Here is a 12,432-nt window from a genome sequence, read left to right on the forward strand (position 1 = left end):
TTCCGTGGCGCTTACAAGTCCCAATTTGGAAGGGCTCCCAGCTTCCGGGGAATCTCCTCAAAGCGAATGCCTCTGAATGCCATGGACCTCCCATTCACCATGGAACAGTTTTCAGCGGCTGTTGTTGATACTAACAAAAAGATTTCTACTGGTCTCGATCAAGTTTGGTGCCAAGCCATAGGGCACCTTTCCTGCCACTGCCGTTTCGGATTGCATGATATGTACAGTACTTCGCGGGCAAGTGCTGCAGTGACTGCCGACAGGAAACACACTGAAATTGTACCTGTCCTTAAGCCTGTGGAACAGCCGAGCAAGCTACGCATCTTTGCCGACCTCTGCTCAGCTGTGTTGGGAATTCTATGAACAAAGAGATTCATAAGCGAATAGCATGGTTTCTTGAAATACGATGTATCTATCGCAAAGCAATGAATGACTTTCGGCAGAATAGATCAGCACTGGACAATATAATATTCCTCATTTCATGAGTAGATGAACCCCTACGTTCGAATCGTTATCTTCCTTAACATGAAATCCACCTTGCATTCTGTCTGACATCATTCACTTCTTGAGCCCTTGAAGCTGCAAGACTTGGAAGACGTCTTTATACAAGTCTATGCAACTATGTCGAAGGAGGGCAGCTTCGCATAGCAACTCCAGAAGGTTTCCCATCTTGCAATGCTGCTGTAAATGAAGTTCCACAAGGGGCAGTCGTTAGCACTTTAATATTGAACATCACTCTACGTTTACTTGAGAAAAAAACCTACGAAGGGGGGTACAGATGACGTTGTACGCTGATGACATCTGTATATAGAATACGTCACAACCTCGTCGCGTAACTCGGCAGCGACTACAGCAAGCGCTTTTCAGCTTGTCATCATACCTTACACCGCAGGTGCTGCATCTTTAGTCAGAGAAGAGCGCTGTTATGGCCTTTACTTGCAAGCGCATTGATGGCTAGCCACTGATACTTGGTGGTAGAGCCCTTCTCTACGTCCGGACCCAGCGATCGCTCAGTGTCTTGATCCATCGTAACCACTCCTGGACTCCAGAAGTGAACATCTTACTGGGGAGAATCTCCACCACATCCAAACTTATTATTTTTCTTGCTGGTTCTCGATGGGTTGCCACTTCCGGCCGATGGTGATGCTTCATTATGCTTATGGTGATGGTCTCTTGCGCTATAGCCTTGTTATCATGCAGCGACTGTCCCCGACTAAAACAAAAAGCTTCGCAGCAGCACGTAAAAATAGCCTACGTGTTTGTCTCGGTCTTCTGAAGGGGTCGTCTTGTACAGGGACCGTAGCTGAGGCTCACTGATTAAGTCTGCCTGCTGTGAATCCAGGAAACGAGCCGCCTACATATAAGTTACGGGGTCCGAAACAACAATTATTTCATGAGTATCATCAAAACGCAAAACAATTCCGGATTTGGGCAAGCTATTGACGAAATTCGACTTACTATTCCTAAACAGGCGCCACATATCGTGCCACTACAGTTCCTTTCGTAGATGCTGCCTCCTTTATTCATTCGACAGTGCATCTCTGTCATCGACTCCAAGAAGAACATGCCTCAAGCAGCTACTTCACAGACAGCACTGTCCTTCATGAGCTGTGAAGTACTCCCCTACGAAGTACACATTAATTGACAGCTCATTTGTGCAACACAACTCTGTTCGTGGTATTTGCATTCCTCTAATGTATTCGACATTTTCATAGCATTGAGAGTGAGTAACGTCATTAACTTTGTCTGAGCTGCAGGCAACGAAGCAGGCGCTAAAATACGTATTAAGGCAGCTTCAACAACAATGCACCTTGTTCACAGACTCGTAAGCAGCACTGCAAAGCCTTTGCACGGAAAGTACTAAATCAAGCAATTACAATTTGTTCCAGGGCTTTGGATACTTACATCAGTTGGCGTCTAACCCTAGACATGTGATAGCATTTCAGTGGCTTCCCAGACATTGCGGTGTAATAGGCATTGGACTATTATATTATTATTATTATTATTATTATTATTATTATTATTATTATTATTATTATTATTATTATTATTATTATTATTATTATTATTATTCCCCAATAGTAACATCTGCAAACATCTTCCGTGAACTTGGGCTACCAAACTTCCCTTCATTACTTATAGAAACAGTTGTCGTTAAACATTTCTGGAATTCCGATTTCAAACAAAAACGTGCCGCCGCAAGGGAGCTTAGAAAACGTCTCCGTTATGTTGTTCCACGTTCAGCCACAAGGTATGGCGCGGCCAGACGCTGTGCTTGTGTGCCTGACATATTTAACAAACTACCAGAAGAGTTATTTAACGCGACATCAAAAAGAACGCTCAAACACATCTTAAAACAGCTAGAGTAAAATTACCCTCTTGTACATTGCTTTTTTTTTGCATCGCAATATTTACCTCTTCAATTTTTGTTGTATGTAGATAAACAAATGTTATCTTGTGCTTAATTTTTTGCCTTTCATTTTTTCTTTATTTTTTCTTTTATTCATCTCTCATCAATTTTTGTACATCTTTTGCCTTGTCTATCATATTCATTGGCACGGTCCTACGAGCCAACTAAGGCTTAGACTGGCCTGATTGTGTTGTTTTTTTATATTTTGTGGCAATAAACATTATTATTATTATTATTATTATTATTATTATTATTATTATTATTATTATTATTATTATTATTATTATTATTATTATTATTATTATTATTATTATTATTATTATCATGGCAGCAAAATTACGGGCAACATGCACGATCTGGGTAAGGGTCTGCGTGGCGTCTTGACAGAGCCCCATTTTGATTGTCACCTTGCTATGCTAAGCGTAATGTCTCGCGAGCATGCTAAGGCAGCAGTTAGCTTCTGCAAGACTGACACCAAAATAAAAAAGACAGCTTCGCCAGAAGGTCAAAGTGTGGACAGTAATATCAACGTGTAGCGTTGGGCTTCGTCTCTTTCATTCGGGGTCTTTCTTTCTGAGATATGACCGCCATGATGCTCGCTCCACAGTCGAGGAATCCAATCGAATGGCCTCGTAAATTTGCATTCGTTACATATACCTAAGCTTTTTTATAGCGTTTCAAGTACTCCTTCGCGAAAGATCGCCATCACACTGGTTTCATCCTGTGCTTGTCCGGCGGTGAAGAACAGTCCACTCTTGGTCTGTCAGGTGCGTTTACACCGGGTATACCGGTCATTGTCCTCACTCATCCGCGTGACTCGGGGACGTTCACCGGAAACATTTGCATGGATGTCAAGACTAGCTGGAAGTGTACGAGCGTGTCAGCGACAATATTTGACTGGACGCGGCGCTTATTCTCAACAATGTTGTCTTTCATTTGCGAGGAACAGCTCGCGTATGGTTTGTAAAGAAGTTTCGTGACCTGTTTGGGAAAGGTGTTGCATGTAGGCTAGTCGTACAGAAGAATGTCGCCTCTCGCACTTAGTCGAATTTTATAGAGCCTTCGTCGAGTGGATGGGCTTCACCGGTTGTTTACGGCAGAAAGATAACTGCTGGAGGTTCTGCGTTCTTAACCGTCATATAATGCGGAATACGAAGCATACGAATATTGCCGTTTTCGAATTGATGGCACATTGGACTGTCTCCGCAGCACCAGTTAATTCTATCCCATGGACCTCCATTCTGAGCCCTGGCAAAGCAAATTTTTGTGGACGAAAATGATGCCCCCCAGCGTTTCAATGCTACTGCTACCACTGAACGAACAGTAGACTGTCATCTTCAAGGCTTCAAATGACCCACCTGCTTACATTATCTCAATGCTGCGATTCTTTTATCACCAACTGCAACAGGCCGCAGTGCCTTTCGGCTGCCTTTGTATTTTTCTCGTGTAGTGGTTTTCACTTAAATTCTTCGAAATACACCTTAGACTCTCGTCAGATAAAAATCCTCGGACGTCTTGTCAACTCTAGTGGTGTGCAGCTTGATTCAGATAGAGTGGGCGCTTTCCCATGAATTTCCACGGCAGCCTTCTTCCAGTAACTAAATACTCACGTAACGCGCGAGTGTTTAGTGCTTGTCAGGGCCATAACAAAATTTCTACCTTAGTTATACGGCAAGCATTTCTCGGTAGTTACTGAAAACCACGCGCTCTGCCGGCTGTCCTCGTTGAAAGACCCCGCACGGCTGCAGGAGTGCATGACTACAGCAGCAGATCTTCATCATCTACAAATCTGGCTACTTACATCAAGATCCAGCTTAGTTATCGTGTCATCCAGCATACCTATCGGCCTGCGTCAAAGGTGATATTAATGTATTCGTCTTCTCTATAACGGTCTCTTCCAACATCACCATTCAGCAGGGTCGGAATCCCAGCTTACATTCCATGACTGACCGCCATTCTTCCATCCCACATGATTGTTTGCCACACCTCTTTCCAATGTGTGACGACGTTTTATATCGCTGCAATCTACTGGCTGAAGGCGGCCGTCATCTATTGGTTGTTGCTGAATGCCTCTGCTTTACCGTTCTTGCAGAACTTCACAATGCACCAAGCGCGGGACACTTGGATGTATCTCATGTATGGTTTTTCTGGCCCGGCTTATATCAATCCCTGCGAAGTCTGTTACCTCTTGCGAAGTTTGCCAAGCCAACTTCATAAGAAGCCTTCCTTGTTCCTAGCTGGTCACTACCCGGTCGGGGCTGCTCTTTTGTTTCGAAAGTTGTACACGAACTTCTTTGCTTGCGCTAGACTCGTCACAAATTCGTGGCCTATCCAGCCTAATCCAATGGACTTGCTGAACGTCTAAAGCGCACGTTAACAGACATGATTTCTATGCATATTTCTTATGACCATCTGGATGGCGCACAGCACTACCTTTCATTGCATTCGCATATAACTCTTCACGACATGACACTGCTAGCCTCTCTCTTTTCTAAGTTTTAATTGGACAAGGCAGGCCTTTCTCCCTAGATACGCTACTCATTTCTCATGATGTCTCGACCAATGTGTACACACGTGATTTCCTGACTCATGCTGACATCTCCCAAACAACTGCACGAAATTATTTGTCGCCGTCCCAGGTTGCTGAAAATGCCAGTTACGACCGTCGCCATATGGATGAGCAGTTCAGGCCGAGATCCCTTGTCTTGCTCTGAACATCTTTTCGTCGTGCCGGATTCTCCGAGAAACTTCTTTCGCACTATCAGAACCCATACGGCATGTTGCATCAAATATGCGATATGCATAGGAGGTGTCCTTATGGCCCACGCATCCCCATTTGAGGGACCAACGGCTGAAATTTTTCATGTGTTCCGTATGAAGGTGCACTTCGCCGCTGCTCGCTTATCGCCGTAACAGGCACCGGGACGGTGGTTTTCCGCCAGGCATTCTGTGATGGGAGCTCTGCGCAATAATAAAGATGACAATAGTTTTGGCTGGCGTGCTCTGCTCATGCTGACCTTGGCTTTGGCTATGCCATCTTCCCGAATTTCTGAATTTCTACTAGTAAATATAATCTCGTATCAATATGTTCCCGCTTGATTACAAATGGTTATGAATTGGCCCGCTTGTGAAACCACAAAGTAACACCAGAACTGCGAAATGGGCAGCGGCGTTCAAGCTTAGATCAATTTTGTTTGCTGCACCTATAAAATCCCGGTCAGTCATCTCACTGGATCGGGCAGGTCATGCTAAAGGGTGAATGACATGAGATGTTTCGAGCGCAGTCACTGACTCATGGCTGTCATGGCCACGGCGCGTCACTGCCCTCACCGGCAATCAAAAAAGGGCCATTCCGCACAACACTTCAATGCTTTACTCATCAGGCCACACATGCTTGAGTACGTCTGTCACTCAAAAGCATACAACCTCGCCGATATGACTGACACATGCACCATATAATTATATGACTGACGTGGCCTGTCATGTTTCCTCTAAAAAAGCTGAGAACACATGCGCATTTGCCACCTTCTACTACGTCACAGGCGCAGAAATCGATCACGTCAACGATAGTCAACCTCACCCTGCCTCTCGCATGCTTAATGTTACATCAGAATGAAATGTATATTAAAATCATCTGCAACGCAGTTTCCTCGATACTTTCCTCGCTGCAGCTAGAGTAGTGAAGCGCTACGTTTCACTGCATCCCTCTCGTGATCGCCACACATTCCAGAGTAATTTCATCGTAGTAGCTAGAGTTTTGTAGACTGTACATGACATTGTACCCTATCCGGAATTGGGACATATCTTGTGGGATGCTTTATGTGACTGGCTTGGGAGGGTGCAATTTTGTGTATGTCAACCTCGGAAGCATGTTACGACTTATTCTGAGCGTGTATAAATGTATCTGCCAACTAAAGCACCCTGGCATGGGCGCTGTCGGTTTACTCCGCGGCCGACACCATGGTGACAGGTTGAAGGACGGTCGGTAGATCTCTTTTTAGACACAATCGGCGCGAAAGCTTGTCACACTATGGTGACTCAGTATCGTTCGATTCATAATTACCAGCCTAAGCATGACAGAACTGTGTTTCGGAAACATGGTCCGATCATTGGCGCTGGCGTTCTGTCGATGTCGTAGTGGTGTAGTTTTACCACGCCATAAACGAGTACGGGAATTGCACCATGTGCTGCAGCCCCCAGCAAATCAGAGCCAACGCTTCGAAAAGGCTTAGTCCGCAACATTACCATTAATGACAATTTGCCCCAGTGACGCATGGGCTTTTGAATCGATTTTCTTAGCGTCATTGAAACTCAGTTACTACGCAGTTCACGCTGTAGTTGCAAGAAGGTCCCGTCACTAATCGTTTTACACCTGGAGAGAGAGAGAGAGAAAAAAAATTATTTTGACCATCGAGGTGGTTGCTCTTGAGGTCGAGTGGGTGGTGTCCTCATTCCAGGACTCCACTGCCCATGGCTGCTCGACATACTTGCTGGACGAGAGCTTCTTGTCCCGCCAGGGTATTGCCGGTAAGCTGTACTTCCCACCACTCAAATGACGTGCTAGGCGTCTTTAAGTGTTGAGGTTTGACCCCGCACCTCCCCCCCCCCCCCGAGATGTGAAAGAGTGTAGGACGTGTGTCACCGCACCAAGGGCAGATGGCGCGATATGTATGTGGGAGGATTTTACTGTATCTGTGTGGGTTTAGAAATGTGTTGGTCTGAATAAGTCGGAGCTATGGCATCTTCAGTGCTGAGCTTTCTGTGAGGCGGAGGGTAAATCCTGCGGTTGAGTCGCTGGATCTCGAGTCGGTCGCAGTAATTGGATGGCAGGGGCAAGAAGGTAAAAGGTGCGGATTGATGAGACGATTGGTCTTGCACCGCTCGGTTGATTACCGATCGAGCTAGGGCGTTCGCCCTTTCGTTCCCCTCCAGACCAGCGCGGCCCGGCGTCCACGTGATTTGACGGTATTCTTGCAGCCTCGGGCCTAGAATCTCAGCCACCAGCATCGTTGTTCGTCCATAGGTAAAGTTATGGCAGGCCTGTTGCGAGTCGGTAACGACATGGACTTCCCTGCCTACCCTGTCTTCTTGCTTTATTACCAGCGCCGCGGCTATGATCTCAGCCGCAGCTGGGGTCTCTGCCCTTACGTGGCCGCGAGAGTCAAGGAGTTGTCTCTCCCGTTCACGGCGGCTACCGCGAAGAGGTACGCTATAGGGTACGCCGCCACGTCCACGTACGTTACGTACTAGTCACCCTTGAATTGTCAGCGCTGTCTGTCTACGCGAGCCTTGCGTCTTTTTTCATGGAGTTCATGACTCATGCGCTTCGGTATCGAGTTTGCCTTTATCATGCCTCTGACCTCAGGCGGGAGTGATCGTCGCCCATCGAGGACACGGAGCTCCGTTGTCATTCCGGTCCGGTGGAGGATGGCTCTGCCGCCGCCGTGTTCTGTAGTCTGGCCTTTTGCGAATCCATAACCGCGTCCGACAGCTCAGCGATGGTGTTGTGGATCTGGAGGGCCGCTAACTTCTCGTTTGAGGTGGTGACAGGGAGACCCAGGAGACCTGGAGTTACAGGCACACGCCGCACACGCTAGTGACCTCGCACCAACTTGCAGATATGGGTCGAGTAGCAAAGCGGTATCAGGCATGGTGATTTGCAGCAGAAGGCGTCTGTGCATTTACTAAATCGCTCGAATACTTCTATGGCCTCCGAGATCTGTCAGTGCGGGCAGACCCTTCCAGAAGGTTTCGCATATACGCCATCACACCGTGAAACAGTCGAATTATTTAAACGATCCGGATTAGTCCTCGGCGCGAGAGCAGAATACACAGCGCTCACGAATTCATTTTTAGGGCTCCAGGAAGTACACGATACAGATCAAATTTGTCTATATGAAATGCACTTAGGCTGGCTGGTTTATCAATTATGGAAAGTTTTACGCTTCTATAGCCTCGCAACCGGAAACCCTCAAGAAAAGGGCTGTGTTCGTTAGCACTTGGAGTGCCTTGTACCTGTGAAAATTAAGTCAAATAGCTTCCAGCTTCTCCCACCGTCCCCTGTACGACATATAGTGGCTCCAGTAAACTGACGCACTGTATGTCATTTGTCTTAAGGTTGTCGTGCAGTCCACCTTTCAGCGCTTTACTTCATGCTTTGTTCTTGCACACTGAAGTACAGATATGCCGGCCCCGCAAGGTTCCAACGTTCCACTTCCGACATCATGCGCAATCTGTGTGAACCTTGAGACGGCTATTCAAGAGGCGAAAAACTCGCTTATCTTGCACAGACTGAACAACATTCTTCATTCCGTCCGATAACCTTTCTTAGAAAGTGGGCTAGGGACTCGTAGAAACAGAAAATGAGAGGAAGACTCGTGCTGACCAAGCGCGCACTGATAGGCCACGTGGGTTCACCTGATATAGAATGTATATAGCACACAGGTGCTCGCATAATTGTGTTGTCCTCGTGATGGGTCTTGGTCCTGGCCTGCAATTTTCATATCGTTATTGTCTAAATATATTTGTACGACATGCAACAGACCGTTTTCTCACCAGGTGTCTTGTTCGGGAAGTTGTTTCACCATACGAAATAAATTAACACAGGTTAAGCGGTGACACGTATAGGGTAATGAACAGTACAAATGCTCACTAACAACTGACGTTTTTCAGGAAGAAGTAGGAAGACACCTCGTCATTTTCGCATGCGTAGAAAACAAGAACACTGCGACAAGTATGCTTCTGAAGCGTTTTTCATAAAGCAATGTAGCGTAAGTTTCATTTGGGACACATCTTTGAACTTCGGGAGGGCGAGAATGGGTTGCTGGGAAGGCTGAAGTGAAAAGGTCCTTATTTCTAATAGTGAACATGTTGAGTTTCTTTTTCTGCTTCCTTGATCAACCCTTGCTTGCGTTTGACTTCGCGAACGCACATCCTTGAACTCTCCTTTTGCTTCTTCTCAAAATGCATCAGTTGCCCGAAAATTTTTTGTGCTGCTTTTATTCCATATCATTTTAGCTAAGCGCAGCTTCACATCTGAGAACTGTGCCTTAAGCACGCGAAACTTAAGGCAAACGTGCTAATATGGTATTTGATACGCTGAAGTCAATTTCCCCAGGCGCTTCTTGTCAAGTACAGTAATTAGCGATTCATATTATCATTATTGGTTTCTACTGTGTTCACATTAATTTGCTTGTTTCGTGCAAATATGCTCACCCCGACCTTAAGTAAAGGTGAAAAGTTTCACGTTTTCCTTGATATGATATGACATTTAAGTTTTCTGGGGTTAGACCAACCTTTCACTTTTTAGTGTCCAAGGCTAGTAAAAAGAATGTTTTAAGCGCTGAAATTCAAGGAACCCGAATCCAGGTCGATGCAGTGCAATATATACAGTACAGTGCCCAAAAATCAATTCCTTTGGAAATTATTTATATTATGGGTTTTTTTACCTGGCAAAACCGCAATATAGTTACGAGACACGGTGTAGTGGGGGACGTAGGGCGTCAGATCAAACCCCAGCCATGGTAGCCGCTTTTCGAAGGAGGTGAAATGCAAAAAACACCCGTTTTCCATGCATTAGCTGCAACCTGAAGATACCCAGGTTGTGCAAATTCATCCGGAGTCCCCCCGTAAGGCGTGCCTCATAATGTTAAGGTAGCCTTGACACCTAAAAAAAAACGAACCTTGACAGGTGGCGGGCTCTAGTTAGCTCCGTTTGTGACATCTCGAAGACATACTGCACTGCACTGTGTTCGTGTCTGAACACAGAAGTCAAGCTTGTCTTGAATACGTTAATACGATAGACAATGACAGACATTACATATGACGCTCTTTTCTTCTTTATTATCTTTCTTACGCTTTTCTTCCTTGCTCAATCTCGCCACTAAATGCCGAATTACCTTAAAGCGCACACCAGCGTAGTTCTCATGAACATGTGGAGGGAACAGAGTTATATGCTTGAGGGAGCAAATTGTGTGCTTTGTAATTCGTTATTAAAAAGTAAATGCGCACCATATCACCTGGCTTTCAACTTCAGACACATACTCCTATAAAGGATGCTCAAAGGGGAGACAAGTACAGTAAATGCTAAAAACTCGCTCATTTTTATTGTGTTAGCGCTACGAGTGTCAAAGTTGAAAAACAATGCATGTGTGTGAAGCCTGTCACGTGGTCCGTGGTGAGCTGTCGGCCTCCGTCAGTCGTACTTCGCTCCTCGAAGAGGCAGCACTTATGTGCAGTGAGCTCCTGAACAACATCTTGTAATGGGGTGAATGCGGTTCAAATCATGTATTCAGAACCTAAAAGGGGTGTAGCATTACGCTAACGCACTTCTCTGGCATTTCCCGCTAAATTTCAATTGATATTTTACCCTGATTTCCATAGAAGCAAGGTTCGCCGCTTACATCGAGTTCAACTCGCAAGTTCTGTTCTAAAGGTAGAACTTGAAAATTCGATTTAGACAACGTGAGCGAGTGCCGTTCATTATATCGCTTCTCTGTTTGTTGCGATGGCTGTTGATAACTCAAAGCGATGACTGCTGTTCTTGCCAATTCTTTCGGCATTGATCTCTTTGTTTTGTAAAAACAACCCGCAGTTTCCTGCGAATAGTTAAGTAGTGAAGATTAGAGTGCAAACTACAGTTTTTTGTGTTGCTGAGCTTAACATTAAACATTGTATCTGGCCGTATTTTCTACCTCGCAGCGACCTTCCGTCCCTTCGCCGTGCCTCGCCGTGGCGGGTCATTGCCCCGTGCTCCAGAATTCCAGTTAACCTCACCGTGAGATTCATTGCCCCCTGCCCTTCCCTGAAGGCGACGTAGTTGCCCGACTGGGGTGCCACGACAGACACTTGGCATACCTGCTTTTACTCTTGAATAAAGCCAGTGAACTCTCAGTTCTCAAGCTGTCATAGCGTGTATCCTGTGCCTACGCTAAACGGAGCTTCCAACAACCTTTGAAGCTGCCAATATGTGCGATGATATTGAGAAAGCTTAATCACTAATGGCTATTGGAATCATCGCGTTACCCTTTCGAGCACGTCCTTTACCTGGGGCAGGTCAACAACCGACATTTTACTGCTAGGCGCCAAGAAAGCGTGCGCCAGGGAATATCTGAGTAGACTAACCTTCAACATTATCTCCTTTACTGAACCAGGAGAAGCCGCGCCCATAAGGTAAAGGACGTTAACTTAGAGAAACTCATGTCTCGCCCCGCCTGTAGGCCAGAGACATATCAGAGGATCTCGCCGTCTTCCGATCGCGTAGGGTAAAGGTGCTTCTAACCTGCACTAGACAAAATAACGGAAGAGTTCCTTTGACTTTTGGAGCAAAAGCTTTGCAAACAACATTTACGTCAAAGCGTTTAAAATTTTTTTGAATTCTCCGTCGAGCGTCAATATCTGCCTGCAGTGAAATTTGATATTATAGGCACGCTGATTGCAATGTCAAGTGATGATATTCTGTTTCCTGTAGAAAGTTTCCTGACTTTATATTTATTTCCCTCTTGAAAAATAAAGCATGGACCCTTTCAATGACGTATGTCCGCCTAACCATATAGCGAATAGTGAGCAGCGCATTAGTCTTAAGGCGAACATTGAACAATAGATAATGAAGGAACGCCCATAAACTAGACATTATTTCATAGATGACCACCTGATTTGCTATGCTGTCCATTTCTTTCAATAACACAAATGTGACAATATATTGATGAACCTTCCATTATTAATTTCATCTAATAAAGAACGTGTCGACTAGCTGGTTGATCATCTTGAACTAGGGAACAGCGCAAAAGACGAGCATGTGCACGAGACAACGTGTGGTGCACATGCATAGAAAACAAGAACACCGAGACACGTATGCTTTTGATGCGTTTTTCTACGACTACGACCTCATTTACGACCTCATCTTTCCCGCTGTTCCCTAGTTCAAGAGTAATTACGTGTTCCCTTTCGGCTTGTTCAGCATTGCAGACTGATTCGTCGCACGTGCGCACGCACACACACGGAAACAGACGCACACACGCTTG

The sequence above is a fragment of the Dermacentor albipictus genome, chromosome 10 (genome assembly GCF_038994185.2).
Source record: "Dermacentor albipictus isolate Rhodes 1998 colony chromosome 10, USDA_Dalb.pri_finalv2, whole genome shotgun sequence".
In the NCBI taxonomy this organism is placed as follows: Eukaryota; Metazoa; Arthropoda; class Arachnida; order Ixodida; family Ixodidae; genus Dermacentor; species Dermacentor albipictus.